The sequence below is a fragment of the Dermacentor silvarum genome, chromosome 1 (genome assembly GCF_013339745.2).
Source record: "Dermacentor silvarum isolate Dsil-2018 chromosome 1, BIME_Dsil_1.4, whole genome shotgun sequence".
NCBI lineage: Eukaryota > Metazoa > Arthropoda > Arachnida > Ixodida > Ixodidae > Dermacentor > Dermacentor silvarum.
In genome coordinates this window covers 349,881,100-349,908,405 of record NC_051154.1, presented here as the reverse complement: position 1 = coordinate 349,908,405, position 27,306 = coordinate 349,881,100, and the positions used below count along the sequence as shown (strand labels likewise).

Below are 27,306 nucleotides of genomic sequence, written 5' to 3'. Positions count from 1 at the left end.
TTATCCGAATTTATTGATTATTGATCCATTATAGATTAGCTATTGATTGGCTGTCGATTGGCTATCGTAAGGTATTGGCCACGTATTTGGGCTAGGCTAAGCACTACCAAGTCATCCCCAGCATTTTCGAGAATTTATTGATTATTGATCGATTATCGACTAGCTATTGATTGGCTATTAATTGTCTATCGATAGGCAATTAGTCCCCACCATTCTTAGCTAGACTTATCCAGGCTCAGCTTCGCTAGTTCACAGGTGTATGTGCCATTGCGCTTGGACCCTTTCTGCACTGCTGCCAGGATCGGCCCACATTTTTGGATTCAGCGGATACATTAGGCCCGGCTGAAACAGCTCCGCTGTTAAAAATGAAAACTTCATCTGTTTTACTATTTTCTTTGATAAGATAGTCATCTGATAAGATATACAGTCAAGAGAGCGGTGTGGATCTGAGAACAAACGGGGATAACCGATATTCTAGTTGACATTAAGCGGGAAAAATGGAGCTGGGCAGGCCATGTAATGCGTAGGACTGATAACCGATGGACCATTAGAGCTACAGAATGGATACTGAGAGAAGGGAAGCGCAGTCCAGGACAGCAGAAAACTAGGTGGGGTGATGAAGTTAGGAAATTCGCAGGCGCAAATTGGAATCAACTAGCGCAAAACAGGGTTAATTGGAGATCGCAGGGAGAGGCCTTCGTCCTGCAGTGGACATAAATATAGGCTGATGATAATGCTGACAGACCCGCCGGGGTGGCTCAGTCAGCTAAGGCGTTGCGCTGCTGAGCACGAGGTCGCGGGATCGAATCCCGGCCCCGGCGGCCGCATTTCGATGGAGGCGAAATGCAAAAACGCCCGTGTGCTTGCGTTGTAGTGCACGTTAAAGAACCCCAGGTGGTCAAAATTAATCCGGAGCCCTCCACTACGGCGTGCCTCATAATCAGAACTGGTTTTGGCACGTAAAACCCCAGAAAGAAGAAGATAATGCTGACAGTCACCTTGCACGTGTCACTTCAGCTTGGCACTGAATGCATTGAATCATGCAATGCATCACGGTCGCGTGTGCTCGAAGGCCTACTCAGGCCCTTCAATGAGCGGGCCCAAGTCTGGCCCGGGCCCGTGGCTTCAAGCCCGAGCCCGGCCCGGGCCCGCCGACAAACGCTTCGGACGGCCGGCCTGCGGGCCGGGCCGGGCCCGTGCAGTGCTCTACAATGTCTGTTAACTTAATTTCACTTTCTTTTTTTTTCGATGCTCGCGGCAGCTAACATTCGGCATAAATACTATAGCGTGACGTATGGTGACGCGTTTCCTGTTGCCAGTTTTTGCCGAGTGTCCCCTCTTGTTTAATTTCTTTCTCAATGCTATAGTATTGATGCCAAAGGTTGCATCCAAAAAAAAGTGAAATTAAGTTTACAGACATTGATTTATTTTTCAAATGCTTTGCCGCGAAAACTAAAACGTTTTGCGTATAAATGAACTTAAGCTTTGCGACTTATTTTCCTTGCCTTACCTAGCGACAGGCCAATGACACGCCAGATGCATGCGTCATCCGCCAGACACTTCCCCGAAGCGAGTGGCCGGGGCGGTTGCGGGCGCGTTTGAGCGCTCGGCCGCGGCGACCCGTCCATCTAATTTTTTTTTAATGTATCCTGGTTTCTTGGGCTCTCGGCGTGTTCTTGCGTTCCTTCTGCACTGGGACAAGACACCACTGCACTATTGGACTACGGCAAGGTGAGAAATCTTGTTTCAGTCTACGACACAATTAGGCTTACGGCACGAGACCGAGACTTAAGACACAGTTAGCGAAAAACAGCTCGGCCATCCTGGCGCAGTTAATTTGAGTTAATGAATCGTGCTGAGACATGTTTCCGACGCTTCCTAGGGGATTACTGTAACTTATTTCGGTTATGTTGAGGCACACTGGCCGCACAGCGCGCTGTGACACAGTTATCGATAAGCAGCTCGGCCGTGGTGACAAAGTTAGTTTGCCGTGTAATGAATCTTAGAGGGACAAGTTTGTGACGTTTTTTGTGGCCCCGCAATAACATATCCCTTCTTTCGGTATTCACGCTTGTCGAAAACGCGATGGGCGATTGCCAAGAGTGATAACATGGGAGAGTGTTGCTGGCGCCGGCAGAACGCGCGAAAGATAATGCCGAGGAACATATCAAAAACTTGTAATTCAAAAATTCCGTCATCTATAGGACTGAAAACAGGCTTTGCACCCACGCATTTGTCTTGAGTGCGAGTAGAAGGCATTAGAGCACTGCACGGGCCTGATTTTTCGGCCCGAGCCTGTCCACTTTACGAGGCCCGAGCCCAGCTCGGGCCCGTAATACAAAGCCCGAGCCCGACCCGGGCGTAGAGTCGCAATCTTTTTGAGGGTAAACACGGGCGCACGTGACTTTTTATATCACCAGCGCCGTCAGACGGCAGCCACAATATCTGCGCGCATGCTCTGGGAGGGTAGGCTCCTTTCGTGCGCATTACGTCATTGTAGTGCGCATCGTAAGTTTGTTATTGCGTGTGCTATATATTTGAAAATACTGCAAAACATAACTACAGGCTACACATTGTGCTGTAAGTTCAAGGTACAGCCACACACAACTGTAAAAAAAAGCGAAGATAATCTTTCACTTATGCAGCAGAAATCAAAGAATGACCACTAACCTAACACTATCTGCCGACATTACACCCCAAGGACTGACTAAAACTTGCACACATGTGACTTGCATACAATGCATGCACGTTAACACCGGCTCTTACCTCATGTACTTGTACAAGTTGGCTGAGGTCATCTTTGAAGTAGGACACCACAAGGGGTATAAGACCGACCGATGCAGCATCCTTGTCACCGAAACTGGTCTCTGCTTGCGTTATCTTCAAACTCCACTCGAGCACTGCGTCATTCCCCGTGTTTGAGTGTAAGAACGATGTAAGCAGCAGCACTACATCTCTCAGTACGTTGCTCAGCTTTCCATCCAATTGCACCCCTGCAAATATTAAAAAAAGTGGTGCAGAGAATAAAATGTGATTATGTACCCATATATTTCATACAAATGGAAGAATAAAGAGCAGGGCACATTGGTGCATCATAGAAATACTTGTAGAGGCATAAGCCTGTTATATTTCTTGATCTTTTAGCCCACCTGTGTTATCATCTGCATCAACACATGATTTTGCTGCATTGTGTTCAATCCATGGTTGAATGTTTAGTTGAAAGTCAGCACCTGTGCATATTTCCAACTGCATACCTGCCAACCTCGCAACATAATAATGTGGGATACTGCGCCGCACTAGGGTAGGGGTGTAAAAAAAGTTTTCACCCACCCCCCACACAAAAAAATTTTTTTGTTTGCCGCTGTGCGAAACGGCGCACGTGGTACAAAGTCCATACCTGTCACGACTCCGCGAAGTGATAAAGTACAGAAACTCAGTCGTGTATGATCTCAGAAATACTTGCAAGCACCATATTTTTTGCTGTATAAGACGCAATTTTTTTTCTGAATTCTTCGTCGGTGCGTCTTATAGAACGGTGCGACATATCTAAGTTTGTTTTTTTTTTCTGGAAAAACTTCCGTCAAAATTGGATTCAATTTTATGGACAAGCGAAGCGCGCTGGTTGACTTAACTGCTCCGGCGTCTGTGCACGATATCGAGGTGCCGGGTTCTTTTCGTGATCAAGTTCCCAAGCGCCGTGCGAGAAGGACAGAGCAGCAACGCAAGCAGCGCCAGGACGACCGGGAGTCAACCGACCTCAAAGTCGTCGCATATGCAGATCGCTATCAAGATACAGCACGCGCCGCTGCGCAAACTACGCAGTTGTTCCCCGAGTACAAGCGCCCCCCCCCCACTCTTAGCGGGAAGGCGCTTGCGCGCCTTCCCGCTTTCCTCCCTTGTGCGCCATTCAGCTAACAGTCGCAGGCTTTCACTTGCACATACAGCATACGGTGCGCGGGGACAATGTTATCGCCCTTGGACTTTATACGGAACATCACGGCAGCCACGACGGCACAAATGCGCCTGGAGTAACAATATATGCCACTCATACGCTTGCGCGTGACCCGCGTTCACCGAGTGAAACGTCACTGTAATTTTTTTTAAAGATCGCTTACCGAACGAACAGCTGTGTCTTATACACCGGTGTGACTTATATACGTCTTTTTCCGGAAAAACTGCCGTTTTGAGAGGGGTGCGTCTTATACAAACGTGCAAATTATAGACCGGAAAATACGGTACTTATTCTTGGGTTTTGAAAGTGCCATCGATCGTTCGAACTAAACTCGGGGAAACAAAGAGTAGTTCGGCATTCGCACTTCACTCAACAACCTGACAAAGCCAACTGAAGCCTAGTGCACTAACGGTCATATAACGACTGGATTGCTAAAAACACTCGACCCAGCCTGAGACGAGCCAATCCGAAAAATCCAATATGGCACCGCCTGTCGGCTGCTCGCGTTCGCGGTGGTGCTCGCGGCCGCTACCACGATTCACGGTGCATGCTGGTGACGAACTGCTCCCGCGCCGCTTTTCTGCATGGATATATTACATGCCGTAAAGAAAAAAAAAGTGGCGGCCACTTTTCGGGAGATTTGAGGTCGCATTCGTACAATCGGGAGATGCGAGAAAAATTCGGGAGGCTCCCAAACAATTCGGGAGAGTTGGCAGGTATGCAACTGTCCTTCCTCCTTCCTCTCGTGCTGTTATATGCCCCCCCCCCCCCCATTCTATTTCCTACAAAAACCCAAACAGTCCAGTCCTGCTATCACTGACCAATTCACAAGCTAGAGGGCAGGTTTGCAGACTGTGGGTCTACATAACCTATATTCTTGCGTTATCGAGACCTAAGTGGCTTTCTCTTTACCCAACAGCTTCCAAACTCTGTATGCTTCAGCATGCTTTAACTGTGCTGCATAAACATTGATATATATGTGGTTTTGCATACACTAATGCACGGGGCAATTTTCACCCTACAACTTCTACTGCCTCATTTCACAGGCTTCTTTCTTTTCAAGTATGCATGTGTACAAAAAATTTCGAATTGATATACGTTACAGAAAACCTGAAATTCTTTAGCTTAATTGTATTACAGCCTCTGTCTGCATGTTGCTGAAGTGCACTTAAACTTCTTTGCCTGCTATGAAATATTGTCGCCATGCCCAAAACACAAGGCAAATTCCTCTTTGCTGCTATTTTGTTAATAAAGGTGCTCTCGAGCTGCTTCCAGCTATATTAAAGCTAAAAGCTCGCCCCAGCTTCAAATGCAGTTGCTTCAAATGCCGTTCACAATAAGATATGGAAAATAAGAGTACTATTGTAGTCGACGTTGCTGAAGTCTACTGCAGATATATCTTACAGCAGTTAGGGCAGTCACTGCCCCACAAACAGCCTTGACAGATTGCCTCTGCACTACTTCAAGATACTGAGGCTTGAAATCACAAAGGTCACTGTGGGCACTGCTAGTGTGAAGCAAACACAGGAAGAGAGGCTGAAAGGCAATTGCAATTCTGCTGGAAGTGATGGTGACATGCTTCCACCTACTTTCTCACTCAGCTCATCACTTCCACTTTTCTTCTGGAACTCACATGGGGAGCTGTTAAGAATGGTGTATTCTCAAGCTGAGACCACAAAAATCAGAGACTATTGGTGAAATCACTCACTACCAACTTCCCCAAGTTTTCAATTTATTTTGTTCAATTTTAGCAACCATTTCAGCTTCTCCTTTCCGCTGCTTATCCTACTATACACAACAGTGCCGCACAGATGAGGGGGGGAGGGGGGGTCGGGTGGTGTAAGCTCCCCCTGAGGCCAATTAACCCCCCCCCAACCAAACGAGTCCAACCCCACCAGTCCAATGTATACCTTCAAAGCTATGTTCACATTGTCATTACAATTCAGAAGGTGGCTTGAAGTCCAATTTTCCTGATTAACATAAACACTTTATTACTGTCTTGTATTTATTCATTCACTTTTAAATTACTTTCAGTAAAACGCTGAAGAAATAAACAGTCATCATCCTTGGTGTCATTATATTGTTACGGAGCGATCCATACATGGATCAACGCGATGCTTGGCAGAGCGACAAAGACGACGAAGAAGACGCTAGCACTTGGGCCAGATCGGACATCTCTTACCCTAGCCTGCTTTGTATATATTGTTACGCGAACAAAGGATTAAGTACAGGAGCTGCAGCACTGGCCAGATCAGCCAAAGCCAATAGCTCGAGAGCTCAGAGCAGTTCGTCTTCTTCGTCTAGGCGCCCGCGCGCATCGTCCAGAAGAAACATGCAATATGCATGTAGCATAATCCCTGGCGGCAGAAGCACCATCTCGGTGCGTCTAAATATCAGTGGAAACAGGAGGGTAGTACGGTTTTAGGCGTGCTACATGCACAACGTCAGTGGAAGGCGGGGCAGACGAGGCACTGGTACTGACTGGGGCAATTTCATACTTAACTGGAGTCACGGCACGCAGCACTCGATATGGGCCTGTGTACCGAGACAGGAGTTTTTCAGACAGGCCAACGTGACGAGTCAGTGACCATAGGAGTACCAGGGATCCAGGCGAAAAGTGAACGTCTCTGTGATGTCGATCGTACAAACGCCGTTGGTTCTCTTGGGAGGTCAGGAGGCGAGCGCGGGCAATATCGCGAGTTTGGGCTGCCCCGGTGATGGCGTCAAGTGCACATTCGCTGGTCTCTGCTGCGGCGGATGGAAGGGATGTGTCCAGTGGCAATGTGGGTTCTCGGCCAAACAACAGAAAGAACGGGGAATAGCCGGCAGTGTCGTGACGCGAAGAGTTATAAGCAAATGTGACATATGGTAGGACAATGTCCCAATCAGTATTGTCAGACGAGACATACTTTGCAAGCATGTCTGTCAGGGTTGGATTGAGACGCTCCGTGAGACCATTCGTCTGTGGATGGCAAGACGTAGTCAGCTTGTGCCTGGTTGAGCAGGACTGCAGGATGTCGGCGATGACTTTAGAAAAAAGTCCGACCACGGTCAGTGAGTAGTTGGCGTGGAGCTCCATGCTGCAGAATCACGTCGCGTAAAAGAAAATCGGCGACATCTGTGGCGCAGCTTGTTGGAAGGGCTCTGGTGATGGCGTAGCGCGTGGCGTAATCTGTCGCCACAGCGACCCACCTGTTGCCAGACGTTGATAGAGGGAAAGGGCCAAGTCCAAGCCAACGCGAAAGAACGGCTCCGAAGGAATGTCGAGTGGTTGAAGGCACCCCGCAGGGAGCGTCGATGGTGTTTTTCGGCGCTGGCATTTATCACACGCCGCAACGTATTTCCGGACGGAGCGGGCAAGGCCTGGCCAAAAGAAGCGTCGGCGAATCCGGTCGTAGGTGTGGGATACGCCGAGGTGACCTGCCGTTGGTAAGTCGTGAAGTTTTTGGAGAACAGCTGACCGGAGATGCCGAGGAATGACGAGGAGTAGGGCAGGACCGTCGGGGCGGACGTTGTGGCGGTATAATACACCATCCCGGAGAGCAGACAAATGAAGGGACGAATCAGAAGGCAAAGATTCCAAACGATCAATGATGGCGCGCAAGGTGGCATCACGGCGTTGCTCGTCGGCGACTTGTGGCAGCCGAGAAACCGAGAAAACGCAAGCGTCGGCATCGGTGTCAGGGTCGGCGGGTGGTTTGTCCACTGGATAGCGTGGTAAGCAGTCTGCGTCTTGATGTAGGCGGCCCGACTTGCAGACTACCGCATAGGAATGTTCTTGTAGCCGCAGAGCCCAGCGACCAGGCCGGCCGGTAGGATCCTTGAGTGAGGAATGCCAGCAGAGCGCGTGGTGGTCCGTGATTACAGAGAAATGCGTGCCATACAAGTACGGGCGGAATTAAGAAACCGCCCAGACGAGGGCCAGGCATTCGCGGTCTGTAATCGAATAGTTGCGCTCCGCTGCTGTGAGGAGTCGGCTAGCGTAGGCGATAACACGATCGCGTGCCTGTTGGCATTGGGCTAAAACGGCTCCGATACCGTGACCACTGGCATCGGTATGGACCTCTGTAGGGCAGGACGGGTCAAAGTGGGCCAGAATAGGCGGTGTGGTGAGAATGTTGGTCAGGTGGGCAAACGCCGCAGTTTGAGCGGGACCCCACGTAAACGGCACGTCCTTCTTCAGAAGATCAGTAAGTGGTCGGGCAATCGCTGCGAAGTCTTGAACGAATCGTCGGAAGTAGGAGCAGAGTTCTACAAAACTTAGTACATCTTTTACAGACTGAGGTACAGAAAAAGACGTGACAGCCCGAATTTTCTCCTGGTCTGGTTGAATACCGGATGCGTCGACGAGGTGGCCCAGCACTGCCGACGACCGAAGTGACACTTCGAGGAATTTAGTTAGAGCCCAGCCTCGCGGAAGACTTGAAGAATAGCTGATAAGCGCTCAAGGTGTCTCAAACGTAGGCAAAAATACGAGAACATCGTCTAGGTAGCAAAGGCATGTTGACCATTTGAACCCCTGGAGCAAAGAGTCCATCATGCGCTTGAATGTGGCTGGGGCGTTGCATAGACCGAATGGCATAACTTTGAATTGATATACACCATCAGGGGTGACAAACGCGGTCTTCTCTCGGTCCCTTTCATCTACAGAAATTTGCCAATAACCAGACCGAAGGTCTATTGATGAGAAGTAGTTGGCACCGTGGAGACAATCGAGGGCGTCGTCAATGCGAGGCAAGGGGTAGACCTCTTTTTTGGCAATTCGGTTTAGATGACGATAATCGACGCAGAAGCGCCACGTGCCATCTTTCTTTTTAACAAGCACAACGGGTGACGCCCAAGGGCTCGACGAGGGTTCAACAATGCCTTTGGCAAGCATCTTGTGCACTTCATCTTGAATAACTTTACGCTCTGAAACCGAAACTCGATATGGCCGACGATGAATGGGACTGGCATCACCAGTATTTATGTGATGCTTAACAATTGAAGTCTGGCCCAATTGTCGATTGTTGAGGTCGAAGATGTCTTGGTAAGAAACCAAAAGGCGACACAGATCTGCTGCTTGTTCAGGCAATAGGTCCGCAGCAATCATGGGACTAAAGGTTGCGTCAAGGCAAATAGCATCCTGCGGAAATGGTGAAGAATTGGAGCAGCCGTCCACTGAAAACACCGTGACGTGGTCATCTCGTACAGCACGCAGCGTTGCAACCGATATGCCTTGGGGTAGAACTTGCTTTGTAAGGCCAAAATTGACGACGGGGAGGCATGTCCGGTTATCGGCGACGGTTACAACAGAGTGGGGCACAGTGACATCGTGCATCAAAAGGACATCAGGAACAGGTGAAGCGACGTAATCACCATCGGGCACAGGGAAAGATGAAAGCAAATCGACGAAAGTCAAGGTTTTTAGGCGGCAGGCGGACGAAGGCGGTCGTACTAAAGCTGTTCGGCTGTTCAGCACGAATATGCGCGAGTAGAGGAAGTTCGAGGCAAAGGGTACCGGTAGAACAGTCAAAGCTGAATGCGCCGTAAGAAAGTCTAGTCCAAGGATTAGGCCATGGGGACAATTGGTCAGCACTGTAAAAAGAACTGGAACGTGGCGGTCGGCGATACTTATCCGGGAAGTACACATTCAAGTGACGGCAACAGTGCTGCCATCGGCGACGCGTACGGCTCGGCTAGTAGCAGGCGTGAGGACCTTCTTCAGTCGACGACGGAGGTTATTACTCATTATGGACACATGGGCTCCAGTATCTATTAACGCCATCAAAGGGACACCGTCGACGTGGACATCAAGTAAGTTGTGGTGCGTTGGGAGCGTCAATGGAGGATTTTGACACGACGAAGATAATGCAGCGTTACCCCCAGGAGCTGCATGGTCTAGTTTTCCGTCCGGGAGGGTCCATAATTGGTCGGCGACGAATAGCGGCGTGGCTGGGGCGACGGGGACCGACGGCGCTGAGGTGACAGCGAGCGAGTGGGACGACTGTCATCGACGGATACGTGAGAGCTAGAAGGCATACGGCGAGGCGAGTAGCAGCGAGGGTCGGCATATGGGCGAGGAGACGGGGAAAAGTAGCTCGAATACGGCGATGTCCAGGAGGTGCGGCAGTGGCGAGCGACGTGGGCAATGCGGTGGCAACGAAAGCAAATGGGCTTGTCGTCCGGAGTTCTCCACTCTGTAGGGTTGCGGTATCTGGGAGGGTAATACAGATCGCAGCGAGGCGCAGCTGTCGGCACCAGTCGGGCATCAGGTCGGGAGATGGAGCAGGCAGCAGGAAAACCGAGGCTGGCAAACTCTTGCCGCACAACCTCCTGAATGAGGGAGATCGCTGGGGCTGGTTAATCAATGGTGGGGTCAATTGGGCGCTGATGGAACGTGGCAGGACTGGCAGCCTCGAGCTTGCAGCGAACAATACGCGTGACGGTCTCATTGGAGGGGGGTGAAGCGCTAAGGGTGACGCAGAACGACGTCACAGCCATGTTAGGGAGCCGGGAAAATTGTGGAATGACACGGCGGCTTTTGGCGAGCTCAAAGCGGCGGCGTACCTTGACAATGACGTCGATGGTAGACACATTGTTGAAGATCAACAAGTTGAACGCGTCGTCCGCGATCCCTTTGAGAACGTGGCCAACCTTGTCAACTTCGACCATGTTCTCGTCGACTTTCCGGCAAAGAGCTAGCAAGTCTTGTATATACGAGACATACGATTCAGTGGAAGACTGTACTCGGGTAGCAAGCTCTTTTCTTGCAACCTGCTGCCAACCGGTCGGATTTCCAAAGAGGTCGCAGAGCTTTTCCTTGAAAGCGTCCCAGCTAGAGATCTCCTCCTCGTGTGTCCGGAACCAGACACGAGGTGTTCCGCCCAAGTAGAAGAGCACATTAGCTAGCAATATGGTAGGGTCCCAGTGGTTGTTGCGGCTAACAAGCTCATACATGCGTAGCCAGTCATCAACGTCGACATTATCTTGGCCAGAGAATATGCAAGGATCGCGGGGAGTGGCAACCGTGACGTATGTTGTGGTTGGAGTTGCAGTAGTAGCAGCAGACAAGGGGTCGTCACCGGGAGCCATGGCGGAAAGCTGGACGGTGCGGCCGCTGCGGAGCTCCGTGGTGAGGACGGGAACGGCACGCTCCACCAAAATGTTACGCGAACGAAGGATTAAGTACGGGAGACTATTTACAAGTATATTTACAAAAGGTAGCTGCAGCGCTGGCCAGATCAGCCGATAGCTCGAGAGCCCAGAGCATTTCGTCTTCTTCGTCTAGGCGCCTGCGCGCATTGTCCAGAAGAAACACGCAATATGCATGTAGCAATATTTTGTAAATATATCCTTCGCCTCCATCTCGCTTCCGTCACACTTTGGTGGAGGTGCGGTGTACGTCTCACCTCGCAACGGCACTTCGCAGCGGCCGTCGTTTCGGACATCTGTCTGCAATGGCAGAAGACACGGCGTTTTCATCAGCGCCCGCCACTTCAACGGTCGTGCTTGTGCAACCCCGGGATCCTGGCATGTTCTCCGGTGACGCAGATGTTGAACACTGGCTGACGGAGTACGAATGCACGAGTAAGAACCGATGGGGCCCTACCATGATGTTGGCAAATGTAATCTTCTACCTGACAGGCACACTGCGAAGGTATGGTTGATAATCACGAAGCTGAGATTGGGAGCTGGGACACCTGCAAAGAAAAACTCCAAGAATTGTTTGGGAAGCCCATTAACCGGAAGATCGCCGCGACAAAGATGCTCGCGTCACGTGCACGGACGGCTACTAAGTCTTACGTCACGTACATAGATGTATTAGCGCTATGCCGAAAGGCCAACGCCAAGATGCCGGAGGACGACAAGGTTGGGCATATCTTGAAAGGGATTGCCGACGACGCCTTCAACCTTTTAATGTGTAGAAATTGTTCTACAGTCGAAGCTATTATCAAGGAGTGCCGGTGCTTTGATCAGGCTAAAAGTTGGCGCATTGGCCACTCATTTGCCTGGCTTCCCAACACGGCAGCAACGTCCTCTTGTGAAGACTGCACGGCTGCACAACTGTCAGTTCCACCAGATGAGCTGACACGTATCGTACGTCGCGAACTTGAGGCCATGACCCCTGCTCCTGTTCATGCCAGTGACTCGAGCTTGATTACAGCTCCATTCATTCAAGCCATTGTCCGGCAGGAGCTCGCCAACATGGGCATTCACTCTGTGTGCACCATTACCAGCCCAACACAAACTTCGTGGCGTCCGCCCTCTTTCTATCAAGAGCAGCGATTCGCTACTCGATATCGCGAACCTGCTGCGTGGCGAACCCCTGACGATCGACCGATATGTTTTACTTGTCACCGTATCGGACACGTTGCCTGTTATTGCGCCACCCGCTGGTCCTCGGCGCCTTGAACGCTGTCTACCCCTTACCACCGTCACGAGAGCACCCGCTTTCCGCCTTCAACCCAGTCATATTTCCCCAACGCCGATGTTTCCCCCAGGATAAGTAGCCGCTCCCCGTCGCCGCATGGTCACCAGTCACGCTTGCCTCCAGGCCGTCACCCATCGTCTCGCTCACCACAGACTCGCCGCCCGTCGTCCCCCTTTAGCCATGCTCGTGCCTATCAGGAAAACTAAACAATGGAGCATCCGGAGGTGACGCTGCATTGACGACTGCCACCACAAATCCTTTTCTGACGCTGCCGACAAGACGAAGCTTGTTAGATCTTGATGTTGATGGCGTAACTGTTTCTGCACTCATAGATACTGGAGCGCACATCTCTGTAATGAGTGCAGATTTTCGTCGACGCCTTCAAAAAGTGCTCACGCCTGCCGACTCTCGCACGCTCCGCATCGCTGATGGAGGGACTCCTGCCGTTCTTGGGATGTGCACCGCCCGCGTCTGCATTGCTGGTCATCCCACTTCCGTCGAATTTGCCGTCATCGAGAAGTGCCCCCATGACCTTATCCTCGGCTTAGATTTTTTGTCCACTCATTCTGCCCTCATTGATTGCGCGACCGGTGCTCTTCAGCTTGAGCTGCCCCATCCTCCCGACATAACGCCACGCTTATGCTCTTGCCACCACGCTCCTTTGCCGCATCAAGCTGCTACATACGTTACTTTGACATCTTCACGCGACATTCTCGATGGCGACTAAGTCTTGTCTCCGATTATCGATGTCCTGTTAGCCCGCGATGTCGCCCTGGCTCACACCATTGTTTCCATTGCTGACAATACAGTGGTCGTGCCGCTTCTCAACATCAGCCTGTTCACTCAGGTTATCACGCAAGGCATGTCGCTGGCCACCATTTCCGCGCTTGACCCCTTCAAGATTGCCGCTTTGGATGCCGATGTTTCGCCGCCTTCTTGCTCCGCAAACTTCGCCCCTTCGTCACTCGACGACATTAACAAGATGATTGCTCCCGATCTGACCCAGGCGCAAGCCCAAGATCTCTACCGGGTCCTGGCGTCCTATCGTGACATCATTGATTTTGACGGCCGCCCTCTAGGCCAAACATCAGTCGTGCCTCATCGAATAGACACTATTGACGCCACTCCATATGCCGACATCCATATCGCGTATCACATCACGAACGTCAAGTCATCCAGAACGAGGTCGACGAAAAGATTACAAAAGACGTCATAGAACCTTCATCTAGCCCGTGGGCCTCCCCTATCGTTCTCGTAAAAAAGAAGGATGGCAGCTGGCATTTCTGCGTCGATTATCGGTATTTGAACAAAGTCACTCATAAAGACGTCTACCCTTTGCCTCGTATCGATGACGCCCTCGACTGCCTTCGTGGAGCCCAATATTTTAATTCCATCGACCTTCGGTTTGGCTATTGGCAGATTTCAGTCGACCCTATGGACCGCGAAAAAACTGCCTTTATAACGCCCGATGGCCTATACCAATTCAAGGTCATGCCGTTCGGACTGTGTAATGCCCCAGCAACTTTCGAACGTATGATGGACTCTCTGCTGCGGGAATATATGTGGTCCATCTGTCTATGCTTGTCCATCTGTCTATGATTGTCTACTAGCCTACGTTTGAGAGCCACCTCACCCGTTTATCGGCCATTCTTGCCGTCTTCCAAAGAACCACCCTTAAGCTGAACTACGCCAAGTGCCGTTTCGGGCTGCGCGAGATAACTATGCTCAGTCACTTTGTCAGTGCTGCCGGTGTTCAACCAGACCCCGACAAGGTGCGAGCAGTGCAACAATTTCCCGTGCCGCGTTCAGCCAAAGACGTCCACAGTTTTGTAGGATTATGTTCCTACTTTCGTCGCTTTGTCCGGAACTTCGCGGACATTGCCCGCGCTCTTACCGAACTCTTGAAGGACGTTCCTTTCGTGTGGGGACCCGAACAAGCAGCTTCGTTTTCTGCCCTCGTCCGCCTACTCACTACACCACCAATACTGGGACCCCTCATCGCCTACAGAACTTCACACTGATGCCAGTGGTCATGGAATTGGGGCTGTCCTTGGCCAAACACAGCACGGCAAGGAACGTGTCATCGCCTACGCCAGTCGTCTTCTGTCCTCGTTCGAAAGAAACATTTCCATCACTGAACGCGAGTGCCTGGCTTTAGTGTGGGCTGTCACCAAATTCAGACCTTACTTGTTTGGCCGAACTTTTTCTGTAATTACAGACTATCATGCTCTTTGCTGGCTTTCATCGCTGAAGGATCCGTCTGGACGTCTCAGCCGCTGGGCATTGCGGCTTCAAGAATACTCGTTTGCTGTGCACTACAAGTCTGGAAGATTGCACCAGGACGCTGATTGCTTATCCCATCACCCTGTCGATGCTCCCGACCTCATTGACCCCGACTCCGACGCCTGTGTACTGTCCATCCTTGCTTTGGATGATATCCCCATCGAACAGCGATGAGACGCGTCCTTACGGCTCATCATCGACTGTCTTACCTCTCCATCACCAGACCATTCTGTTCTCCTGTTTGAGCTACACGACAACGTTCTGTATCGTCGTAATCTCGGCTCAGATGACCCAGAGCTTCTGCTTGTCCTATCTCGCCATCTTCGCTCCAGTGTTCTTCACCAGCTTCACGACGTACCAACTGCCGGTCACCTAGGTGTGTTGCGTACTTACGCCCGCATCCGACGCCGGTTTTTCTGCCCTGGCATGTACCTTTCTGTGCTCCGCTACGTCACTGCTTGGGAATGCTGCCAACGCCGCAAGCGCCCTTCAGCGCTGCCTGCAGGCCAGCTACAACCTATTGATATCCCTGCAGAGCCATTCTTCCGCGTCGGCCTTGACCTTCTAGGCCCTTTCCCTACGTCCATGTCAGGAAACAAATGGGTTGCGGTCGCCACAGACTACGCCACGCGCTTCACAATCACCAGGGCTTTACCGACAAGCTGTTCTACAGACGTCGCTGACTTTCTCTTACACGACGTAATTCTACATCATGGCACCCCTCGGCAGCTCCTCACCGATCGCGGGAGGTACTTCCTATCAAGAGTGGTAGATGACATCCTTTGTGCTTGCTCCACTGAACATAAGCTCACCACCGCTTATCATCCACAGACGAATGGATTAACCGAGCACCTGAACCGAACGCTAACCGAGATGCTGGCCATCTATGTTTCACCAGATCACCGTGACTGGGACTGCACGTTACCCTTTGTTACCTCTGCTTACAATTCCTCGCGGCATGACACCGCTGGATATTCACCGTGTTATCTGCTGTTTGGCCGACATCCTGCATTGCCCTTCGAGACTCTCCTTCCTTCGGCTCCTCACTCGCCTACTGAATACGCCAGTGACATCGCAGCTCGAGCCCGTGCAGCTCGTCAACTTGCCGACGGTCGACTTTCTGCTTCGCAAGCAGCCCAGAAGTCCTGTTACGATAGCCGACACAGAAACGTGCACTTCACGCCTGGCTCTCTAGTCCTATGGTCGCCATGCCGCCGCACTGGCCCAGAGAAGCTCCTCTCACGTTACACCGGGCCCTACAAGGTTCTTCGTCAACTCAGTGACGTAAATTACGAAATTGTACTCCTGGATCCTGCTTCTTCGACCTCATCGCTGCCAACTGAAGTTGTTCCCGTTTCCCGGTTGAAGCCATACTGCTCTTCCAGCTCCTCACCTTCATAGCAAGAGCCAGGACGGCGCTTCAGCCACCGGAGAGTGATGTTACGGATGATGATGATATATGGGGTTTAATGGCGCAAGGGCCAATAATGGCCAAAGAGCGCCAGGCCAGTGTTAATGAGTTATAATTGAAGCAATGGATTACGAGTGGTGGATATGACGTGGCTGTAAAGGGGCCTAAAAATAGTCGCTGTAAAGTGCATAAAATCTACAGGTAATAAGATTATGGGAATGACTAATGGCGTGTGCTATGAGCATTAAATATGCATTACAAATAAATGTTACTATTTGCAAAATATGTCCAATGCGAAAATTGGCGTGAAGCACTATTGCCTCAACAGAGCCCTTGAACATAAAGGCCTGCAGGCAAGTGCTATACTAAACACTATTGCAACAACATCCTCTGGCGGGAGGATGTGCTACGAATATCTAGGGCTAATTACATGTAGTACCACGTCATTCAAGAAACCTAGGACTGCTTTGGTATTAAAAAGCGGTTCTTTGCCAAGAAACATACTGGGATGGAGAGGGATATGGTAGCGGTATGCAAGAGGAAAATGTTTCCTTCTCTCTGTTTTGGCTTCCCGGCACTCCAGGAGGACATGGAGGACGGTCAGCCTCTCACCACATCAACCACAGGTTGGAGGCTGTGATATGTGGTGCGCTACGGTGATATTTGTCGTGTACGACAAGGTGCGGTGCATTTCAAACAAGAAGCAGACGACAAGGAGAGCGCGCGCCGCTCTACCGCGCCACGCCGAAAACGAGGACGCCGAAGAGCGGCCAGCACGTGAACACGCGTCACAAGGAAAACAACAAAAGAAAACCAATCCAATCGCAAAAGAACACGGAGCCTCGAGCAGCCAATGAGAAATCGACGAGTCGACCAGAGCAGCAGAAAAAGGAGCCGCGCTGGCAGTAGGGGGAGGAGTTCCAGAAGCGGCACCAGGACAAGGACGGCCACCGGATCGGGAGTTGAAGACGGCCGTCGGGTTCCGGACCCGAGCCACCAGGACTTCACCCGGCCGGGGCCTCCTGCCAACCCATTCCTGGCCGCCGCCACTCCATCCGTTCGAGAACTGCTGCCCCAGGCCGGCAAGCGTCTGCGCCCGTGGGCAGAACGAGAGCTGTCGGGCTACGGGCCCGAGCTCCACGACCAGCTGCCCGGCCAGAACGCCGCCGCCGTCAACCCCTGCTGCCAAGCCGCCTGCCTTCCCGGGCATCGCCATCCTGCCCGATAATCAAATGCTGCTGCCCGAGGCCGGTGAGCGTCTGCGTCCGTGGGCAGAACCTGAGCTGTCGGAGTGCCACGATCAGCTGCCCGACCAGAACGCCACCACCGTCGGCTCGTGCTGCCGAGCCGCCTGTCTTCTCCCACCGAGCCAGAGCTGCCACGCTCTGGTAGCCTGTACGACGTTCCGACACGACTTTTGGTGAGACCAACACCGCTTATCTCGTCGTCTCGTCTCCGCTGCTCCGCGTCGAGACTATAGCACGCGCACATGCCCGCTTCCTGCCTGAACTTGCCCGATATCATTAAGCGTTCTAGCTACATGTTTTCATATTATCTTTGTGTGTTTGGTTTATAGTTCTTTTCGTTCTAGTTTTAATTATTAAAAGTTTGTGTGTTTCTCAACAAACGGCTTTGTCCCCGATTGGGCTTTTGCCCTTAATGGGGTTGTTCCCCAATTGAAGAACCGTCTGCAGTCACGTTGCATCACAGAGGCTCATTACCAGTCAACAGAAAATTGTGAGTTTCATATGCGTGTCCTATTCTGAGACGGCAGAATAGGACATCAGTTCGTCGTGTTTTAGTTGTACAGGGCCACAAACCTATCTGTGGCTTAATCAAGTGGAGCTTATTTGTTTCACTGTCCCACATGCGTTGCCAGTGGCTTCGCAGTTTCGTTCGCAAAAAAGGCTTGAGATCTGTGACGGCAATAGTACTGCTAAGATTAGTAGCTTCAGATGTAATTGATGTGGCCATTTGGTCTGCTAGCACATTACCTTCAATGGATCTATGACCAGGAACCCAGCCTATTATCACTTGTCTACCAGACGAGTAGATATTGCACAAATATGAGTAAAGTTCAATAAAAACAGGATTTTTGTGTTTGCTTAAAGACATTAGTGCCTTTATGACACTTAAGGAATCCGTGAATATTATTGCCTTCTGTAGTTTTAATTTCGTGATGTGTTTAACCGCACACAGTACTGCATAGGCTTCTGCAGAGAAGATACTTGTATATGGGTTCTGACTCAGAGAAAGATGGACCGACAGCCGCGTAAGATACGCCACATGCGACTTTGACGCGTCGGTGTAGAATTCAGAGCAAGAGTATTTCGATTGGAGTTCACAGAAATGCATTGCAATTTCGAGTTCAGGAGCGTGCCTTGTGACCTCTACAAATGATATATCACATTCTATCGCCTGCCACTCCCAGGGCGGTAACTGCTTAACTGGAGGCATTAGACAGTGTTCGAGAAGTGGGACATCCATTTCTTCACTAAGTTCTCTCACGTGCAGTGAGAAAGGACGTCTCATAGAGGGTCGGTTATGAAAAAGTGTAGTACATGACAAATCGTTAACAGTTTTTTAACACGGATGTTCATGATTAGAGTGGACTTTGAGGAAATACGTGAAGCTGATGTATGTTCTCTGCAGATGGAGTGACCATTCATTCGATTCTATGTATAAGCTTTCAATAGGGCTTGTTCTGAAAGCGCCGGTGGCCAGGCGGATACCTAGATGGTGAACGGGATCTAGCATCTTTAGTGCGCTTGGGGCGGCAGAGTGATATACTACAGCCCCATAACCTAGTCGCGAACGAATCAGACTCTTATAAAGGTTCAATAGACACTTCCTGTCGCTGCCCCAGGTTGTGTGAGATATAATCTTCATTAGGTTCACGGTTTTTAGGCACTTTGCCTTGAGATACTTTATCTGGGGAATGGAGGTAAGCTTAGAGCCAAGTATGATGCCTAAAAACTTGTGTTCTTTGTTCACAGGTATTTGCTGTCCATACAGTTCTACACAGGGATCTGGTATCAGGCCTCTCTTTCTCGTGAAAAGAACACAAGAACTTTTGTGGGGGTTAACTTTAAACCCGTTTTCATCTGCCCACTTGGATACCTTGTTCAAGCCATGCTGCACCTGTCTCTCGCACACTGCGAGGTTACAAGACTTGAAGCCTATTTGTATGTCGTCCACGTAGACGGAATAAAAAATTGCCGGTGGTAATGAGGCACGGAGTGTGTTCATCTTAAGGACAAAGAGTGTGCAACTGAGCACGCCTCCCTGGGGTACACCAGTTTCCTGTATAAATGGACGTGACAACACATTGCCGATTTTGACGCGGAAGGTACGATTAGACAAATAGCTTTCTATTAGGCTTAGCATATTGCCATGGATGCCCATTCGCGACAAGTCTCTCAAGATTCCGTAACGCCACATTTTGTCGTACGCCTTCTTTATATCGAGGAATATAGATAAGAAAAACTGTTTATGTACAAATGCGTCCTGAATATTTCCTTCAATGCGCACAAGATGATCAGTTGTGGATCGGCCTTCTCTAAAGCCACACTGATAGGGATCAAGCATTTTGTTCAGTTCAAGGAAAAATATGAGTCGTCGATTAACCATTTTTTCAAATAGCTTACATACGCAACTTGTGAGAGCTATGGGACGGTAACTTGCCACCGAGGAAGGATCTTTACCTTGCTTCAATACAGGCACCACAATCGCTTCTTTCCATGCGGACGGAAGGTATCCGGCAGCCCAAATAGTGTTGAAAAGTGCGAGTAGTGTCAGTTGTGTATCAGGGTGTACGTTCTTAATCACGTCATACATGACTCTGTCGGGTCCCGCTGCAGAGCTCTTACATGCGTTCAAGGCAGCTCTCAACTCGGCAATACTGAAAAGAAGGTTATATGGTTCGTTCTGTCGACATTTGCGTAGGAATGGCTTACATTCTTCTCTCTGTTTATATTTAATAAAGGGGTGCGAATAATGGATTGAGCTTGAAACACGCTCAAAGTGCTCCCCAAGACAGTCTACCTGGTCCTGCAAGGTATTCCCTTGGTCATTCACCAGAGGCAACGGATGGATTTGTTGCCCCTTTAGCTTCCTTACGCCGTTCCACACTTTTGCCTCCTGTGTGTATGAATTTATACCCGATAGAAACCTCACCCAGCTTTCTCTCTTTGCCTGACGTCGTGTCCGCCTTCCCTGCGATTTAATGAGTTTAAATTGAATAAGATTTTCTGCATTTGGCGATCTACGCAATGTGCCCCATGCCTTATTATGTCTCTTTCGTGCCTCTCTGCAGTCTTTGTTCCACAAGGGAACACGTCTTTTAAGTGAACCACCATTCGTTTGTGGGATACACTTTTCAGCAGCATTAATAATAAAAGCGGTAAAATATGCAACAGCATCGTCGATACTAAAATTGTTTATAAAATCTAGTGGCAAAAAAGTTGATTCCTTAAAATGCTCCCAGTCAGCCGATGCTAATTTCCATCGAGGAATATTGGGAGGGTTATCATGCTGTGTTGTTAAGTTTAAAGTTACGGGGAAGTGGTCACTTCCAAAAGGATTGTTAATGACATTCCATTCAAGGTCAGGCATAAGAGAAGCAGATCCAATTGCTAGATCTATCGATGAGTACGAATCGTGTTGGGCGCTATGGTAGGTCGGCTCCTTCTTATTAAAAAGGCAGGCACCAGAGGTCAGGAGAAAATTTTCTATGAGTCGAACTCTCACGTCGCATCGCGAGTCTTTCCACGTGTTGTGAGCGTTATAATCTCCCACGAGAACATAAGGTTCGGGAAGCTGGTCAATGAGGTTTAAAAATCAGAATATAGTTCGGGGGTATGTATATAGAACATACAGTGACCAATTTATTAAAAAGAATTGCCCGAATTGACACTGCCTCAAGGGCCGTCTGAAGGGGTACACGTTGACAAGCTACAGACTGGTCTACAACTATTGCTACACCACCAGACGACGCAAGAGCGTCGTCTCGGTCTTTCCGGAAAATGGCGTATTGCCGGAGAAAGTTGGATTGTGTGGATTTAAGGTGTGTCTCTTGAACACACAGCACCTTAGGATTAAACCTGTGTAGGATTTGTTTGACGTCATCGAGGTTGTGTAGGAGTCCTCTGACGTTCCATTGTATTATTTGTGTATTCATGTTGAAAGTGTTTTTGTGCTGTGTGTTAAAGAGACTAACTTAACTTACAGAGCCCTTGTCGGGCCCTGTGATGCGAGCTTTTTCTTTTTTGGAGCGATCGCGAGATTCTCGCGGCTCCTTTGGCGCTTGAGGCGCCGTCTGGCCGGTTGTTGTGACCATCGCCTCTTGCAAGGTGCTGGACACGCGCTCTTGCGAGCGGTTCGTTTGATGGGAAGGCCTCGTTTCGAGGGACGAGGCCCTTGAGGCCACCAGCCCGGAGGTCAATGGCCTCTTCTTGTGAGTTGGCGGAGCAGCGCTAGCTGCAGCCACCGGGGGGGCGGATGGCGTCACTGCCGGCTCACTATGTGTGGGCCGGACAGCCGCCGGAAGCCGTTGCGACACTGCCCCCTGACGCGCCACTTCGGCAAAGGTGTTCTTTGGCAGGTAGGATACCCGCCTGCGTGCCTCCTTGAACGTTAGATTTTCCTTCACTTTAATCCGTTACAATTTCCTTTTCTTTTTTCCAGGATGAGCACGACCGCGAGTATGCAGCGTGCTCCCCATCACAGTTCACACAATGTAGCGAGTTTTCACGAGACTCAGATGAGTGTGCATGAGCACTGCATTTCGCGCATGTTTGCCGGCCTCGGCAATTCTGAGAACTGTGGCCGAATCGCTGGCATTTAAAGCATCTGAGAGGATTTGGAACGTATGCCCTGACACGAAGTTTGATGTATCCGGCCTCGATGGACTCGGGCAGGACACTTGAGCCGAAAGTGAGCACCAGGTGCTTAGTCTTGATTACTTTCCCGTCGCACTCCCCCCCCCCCCATCTTAATTCTTTTAACGTTTATTACATTCTGCTCACTGAAGCCCTCCAAGAGTTCAGCCTCGGTTAGCTCCATTAAATCATCATCTGAAACAACGCCGCGAGTGGTGTTCATAGTACGGTGTTGGGTCAGTGTTATTGGGATGTCCCCAAATGACACTAATTTTGGGAGTTTTTCGTATTGTATCTGATCGCGGAGCTCCAGAAGCAGATCACCGCTTGCCATTTTCGATGCTTTGTAACCTTGGCCAAGAACTTCAGTCAGAGACTTCGAGACAAGGAAGGGCGAGATCATTTTCACTATCTTTTCAGGCTTATCAGAGTGGATGACATGAAATCGGGGGAAGTTTTGCAATCTGTTGGCTTGGAATTGAAAAATATCTTCGGTGCACCCTCGTTTGTGAGAGCGATCAGGGAGTCGGTGGAATGACGATAAAGCCATAGGGTAACAATAATTTCGGTAACTATGCCAGCCGCCCACCACCGAGCCCAACAAGGGGACGCTACAAGACCCGAAGGAGACGCAGACGCCAGCTGTACATAGCCACTATAACCTAATATAATAGATCCAAGGATCCATACATGGATCAATGCGATGCTTGGCAGAGCGACAAAGACGACGAAGAAGACGCTTGCATTTGGACCGGATCGGACATCTCTTGCCCTAGCCTCCTCTGTATATATTTTGTAAATATATCCTTCACCTCCATCTCGCTTCCATCACAATATTATTATAATTATGAGGGATTTTATTTGCTGTTGGATTCATCTGGCTAAAGCAAGGAAATTGCATATTATGCAAAGTGCTTGATTCCCACCCCCCCACCACCACGAAAATTACACCCCTCCCCCTGCCGGAGATCCTGGGTGCGCTACTGTTAAAGAATATGAATAAAAGTCCCTAATAGCTCCATAAAGCATATACCTTTGGAAATGGTCGAGAAGAAGTTCCTTCTGAAACACTAATGGCCACATCTCCTTAATTTCCTTGGTGGAGTGTACTGGCTCTGAAGAATTTATATAGTCTCTGATCACAGGGTAGCATTCTCCCGTTGCCTTCCTCTGGAGGGGGATGTCCTTTTCACATGGTGCTTTCGATGCTTGCTCAGCCAAAGCGGTCTTTGACGATACGCTCATCAGGCATTATTGTGACAGTAGCAGGCTGTCAATCTATGCAGTCATACGAAGAGTTCGAGGTTTGTTTTTTTGTCTTTGTGCTACCAGAGAGTGCCTCTGTGAAACGCTTACAGCCTCTGCGGGTGTTCTCAATTCTTGTTTTATTCTTGTAGGCTAGGCCCACCGAGGAAACCCGTGTTTGAGCTGGAGTTAGGGTCCCCAAGTGAATGTGGGAATGTGCTGACAGCATAGTTTGCGATGTTACCGATTTCTTTCGCAAAAGGTCGGTCCTTCACTTTTCAGAATGCAGCTGAACATTCTCACTACTTCCTGTTTTTCTGGTGGCTGAAGAGATGCACCTTTGTCTAAGGCATCCAGCACATCCTGGCTGATGCATGAAGCATAGCCTTCAACTATTCCTTTAGACCAACACAGACCACAATGGCACCACAACATCACCACAACATCTGGTATACAAAGTGTACCTGAAATTAGCATGTGTGCCTTTTCAGTAAAAGTAGCGATGTTTGAATAGACTTGCCTGAAATCCAGTCACCATTGCACACAGTGAAAGCATGAGTGCCACTGTCAACGAATTCAGCCAAGCAGCCAAAAGCCTCTTCATCAACCTCTGCTCCATCAAGTAGATGGACCTGCAATCAGCAGAGAGTATTTATTCCCTTGTGCAGAGAAATGAAATGCACACAATTTTCAGGCTTTGCCACAGGTGAGTTCTAGCTTCATTCAGAAATCTACGAAGGGGTGAACACATGAAGCTCCTTATCCTGCACAAAAAAACACAAAGCGCACAGCCCTGAGAGCTCAAATGAAATCATTCGCATTTGTAGTCTGCACTTTGTATACCAAACACTAAATTATAAACAAACCTAACACAAACTAACATTAACACCAAGTACATTTATTAGGAGCAGCCACATCCGACATGCAATGCTTCTACAGATGAACAGTAGCCCCATGTCCGGCCATCCCAAACTCGCCATCATTTAGTACCTTCAGCTAACCACTTCCGACTGCCACCTAGTGCTATAAATTCCTACTAATCTATACTCGGCACAACTCTTCATGTAACATGTCTTGTATTGGATTACAGCAAAATTACAGTGCTGCTTATCCAAGCCACAGTATGAAGAAAAAAGGCATGCCTTGCCATCCTCAACAGCTGCAAGCAACAATGAGTCCAGCTACACCAACTACACTCGCAGGAGGAAACAACAGCCCAAAAATACGAAAAGCAAAGTTACTATGCATTTCCTACATCTCCTAGTTTGACATTGAATTAAGAATATACTAAAAGTTGTAAACATAAACTCAAAGTACATTTACAAATCTTCATGTCCTCATTGCGACACATTCCAAATTCCACAGCTTTCCTTTTTACGGCATCAAGCGTGCTGAAAACTGCAAGTTTCTTGATGGTCTTCTCACTGCTCCATAGCTTCACAACCATCTGAAAAAAACTAAACAAAGAGGCACATACATAGCTGCTTGTTTATGAATGCAATGTCAGCGTGACAGTCCGTACAGAAATGTACAGTCAAAAGACCATTAAATTGGTCAAACAAAAATTGAACTTGACAGAGAAGTTCTGTGAAACCTGCAAAGATGAGAAGTAAATTTTGAAGCGGAAATGAGACATGCACCCAATTATAGGAAATTGCTACAAAGGAGACCCTTACGGGTTCCTCGAAAGTAAAACTTCGCAGATGAGGAAAAACTCGTCCTGCTCTGGGACTCAAACTAAGAACTACCTACTTTCTTTCCGGGGCAGCCACTTCACTGTTTAAACTAGGCGGATAGCAGATGGCAACACTAAGTCGAACTCATCAAAGTCTCAAAACAACGGCAAAGACTTGACAAAAAAAATTTCCCGAAACCAACAACATGGAAAGGTGTGTTACTTCTCTTAACTTTGTAGGTGTACACCTCCACCTTGCAAATTTTTCCTCAACTACAAAGCTCCACTATCGAGGAAGCCGTATGGGTTTCTTTTGTAGCATCTTGTTAAGAATGAAAAGTTATCTTATTTCTATTTAATTATGGAACTAGCTGTACAACTGGACCACATATGATCATTGATATTTCAACTCATTGCACTGTGAAATTGCAACAGTCTACTTGAATGCCTTCTTCATGCCCCTGAATTAAGCTGCATAATTACAGCTGCACTGCCAAAAACAGAAGTGGGCTTATGGCTAATCCACTGCCCAAAACAAAATTGTGAACCATTCCACACTGTGGAGGTGGATGACCAGCAAAGGTGTTTAGCGCATGACACAGAGGTGACAGAATTTTGAACAAAGGTACGAACACATTTATTGCCCTGATCGGTGGTCATCGTGACGATAGGTACACACACACATTAGCGTATCACCTCTGTTATTAAATCTGTCCGTCACGCAAGACAATGAAAGGCTCATACCAGCTTCATACACCCGTAAATGCGGCCTCCCCATTAGGACGAAAGAAGTGAAATTCTACTCTGGAATGATGAGCGGCAATGGAGCCAGCTGCGGAAGAAGACAACGCTCGAGCAATTGCTGATGATAGTTTCTTGCACAATGGAGCCAGCTGTGGAAGAAGACGACGCTCGAGCCATTGCTGATGATAGTTTCTTGCACAATGAAGCCAGCTGCGGAAGAAGACAACGCTCGAGCCATTGCTGATGATGGCCACGTTTAACGACTATGTGCAACAGCTTGCGAAAATTGAGGTTGTACTGGTCTCCACCAAGGACGAGGTAACAGCCTAGTTTGTAAAGTGTGCCACACAGTCACTGATGTAGCACTCAAAAGGGCTTGAAGGTCACATTTCAAGCTGCTTTGGATGGTGCTCTGCAAACTTCTGTCCCAAGTGGCAATCTGCGAGGCAGGACTTAGGTCACTGAACTGTACAGAGGGACCATAAAGGCCATCCTTTAGCAAATACGTCTGGAACAGCTGGTGCTTCTGTGCTAGTGATTTGTGACGTTAATGTGGTTGCCAGATGCTCTTGTGCAACGCTTGAAGTAGCTGTGTTTGCTTTCAAATCGAAAGGACCACACCTTCACAAGTGGTCAAAACTGCCTAGTTAGCTCAGAGTAATGAGATAAATAATGGTGCTTTGGGCGGAGTGAAACTGTAGGTAACAACCTTCTTCTATTGTAAAGAATCACTGATGAGAAGGCTCAGATATGACAACTGATCATCAGAAATAGCAGTGGCCATTACAAGTTTAACAATTTCCTGGATGGCCAAGAGGAGGCTGACTGCCCTCCTCCAGTACACAAAGAAGTGTACCACACTTCATTGCCTGCATCCAGCACCTCTTCACCAAGCATTTTTGGAAAAAGTTACAGAAGTGTGCAATTTTGCATTGCCTGACCTCCAAGCCTTGTGCACTTCCAAGTTCACTGGTGCTCGCTTGTTTGTTCGGTGACACGGATTGTACTTAAATTTTGACTCTATTGTTGATGAAGGTGGTCGTAGGAAAACCAATTCAATGTCTTCACAAAGTGCTTGATCATAATGCAAGGTCATAGTCAACAATGCCTTCAAAAAGGTCGTGCCCAAGGCGCGAAGTGCTTGAAATCTGCCTCACGGCACAATAAGACTAACTGCTGGGAATCAACAATTTCTTCAGAAAGACGGTAGGTTTCCAAGTGTTAGGTAGACAACAGGCATTTTGAACTTTCCACGGGCCAGATCCAAAGGGGTTAACAATTTCAAATTATGTTTTAAACCTTCTGTTTCTGCTGTACCATTGTTTTTTGCTTTTCCTTTTTTTGCTTCTCAGTGCATTGTAGATTTGAATTTTACTTGTCTTACATTAAGTTTAATTGTAATTCTGCATAGTGTACGGTTTCTTGATTCATGTATGTGAAATTGTATTTTTTCCCTTTACTGCAGCTATTTTGTAACTGGGCTCTAGACCCCGGCAAGCTGCTTCAAGGCAGCTTTTTCTCTTGGAGAAATAAATTAATCTTGAATTCAAATGCATCCTGGTACAGAATAATGTGAACAACATTTTCATTTGAAGTTATGCGATTCTGAAAAGCACGGCCATCTGTGAACTTACGATACACCCTGTTCTTGTTTGTCTGCACAATGAAGGATAGCTGCAACATTATGTCAGGGTGAGACAGCAA

General features: G+C 49.0%; 1 pseudogene; it reads right to left on the bottom strand.

Annotated features, from left to right (window-relative positions):
• Positions 1-23,618, bottom strand: part of LOC125943357 (uncharacterized) — a 31,746-nt pseudogene extending 8,128 nt beyond the window's left edge.
• Between the last annotated feature and the right edge of the window lie 3,688 nt (positions 23,619-27,306).